We start from the raw sequence: 855 nt of genomic DNA on the forward strand, positions 1-855 counted from the left end.
TGCGATAGGTCCTTGCAGACTTTTTTTGCCCATATGCTATCAATGTAAGAATACAGAGTGGGGCTGCAACAACTAGTCTCTGTCCCTGATGTCACCCTTCCTTCCAACCCCAGCCCCACAATGACTGCGCACTGTGCAGGAACATCTGAAGGTGTGTGGTGGGGGAGGAGCCTATGCACATCCAGCTCTATGTGGGTAAGCTTTCCTGCAATCTGGACCCCAATTCTGCAGCATTCTGGACCATGTGGCATCCTGCATCCCTTCTTCATGCATCTATGTTCAGTGCGCGCAGGCAATGAGGGCAAGTCATGTAACATTTGGAGGGGGAAAGGGGAATGTGGGGTGAACTGATGTGGCCCCACTCCCCGCTCAGAACATGTGAGCAAAATGATTCAAAGGGCACTCTGTTGTTGTTATTTTGCCTTCCGCATATACGTCTCAAGACGATGTACAAAATATTTTAAGTGCAAACGCAGTCCCCCACTACCACAAATTATACCGTTGAGTTTCCCACATTTGGGGAAATTGCAGGGGTCAGCACACTTGGAGTGCACAAGATGAGCCTCACCCTGGGAAAACCATCTTCCGGATCATGGTTTCTCCCCTGCTACCCTCACAAAAGAAGGAAACTTGGGTAGCCTGTCATTTCTCCTCCATTCGCCCTGCTTGTATTCAGAGCGCTAGCTGCCCTGACTTGAGCAATAAGTACGAGAGTGTCTTTGATGATCCCGAATAATGAGGGACTCGGTTCCCTGTCTCATCCGGAAGATGGAGATGTGGCATTCCTCCTGTGCACCTGCCTCTAGTTCTTTTTTCGACCACAGTCAGGAGCTCATAAAGCCACCCTCCCTAGCT

The 855-nt window shown here is 50.1% G+C and overlaps 1 pseudogene; it reads right to left on the bottom strand.

Moving 5' to 3' along the window:
- Positions 1-461: 461 nt before the first annotated feature.
- LOC133382626 (U1 spliceosomal RNA) lies at positions 462-611 on the bottom strand (annotated as a pseudogene).
- Between the last annotated feature and the right edge of the window lie 244 nt (positions 612-855).

Source organism: Rhineura floridana, chromosome 3 (genome assembly GCF_030035675.1).
Source record: "Rhineura floridana isolate rRhiFlo1 chromosome 3, rRhiFlo1.hap2, whole genome shotgun sequence".
NCBI lineage: Eukaryota > Metazoa > Chordata > Lepidosauria > Squamata > Rhineuridae > Rhineura > Rhineura floridana.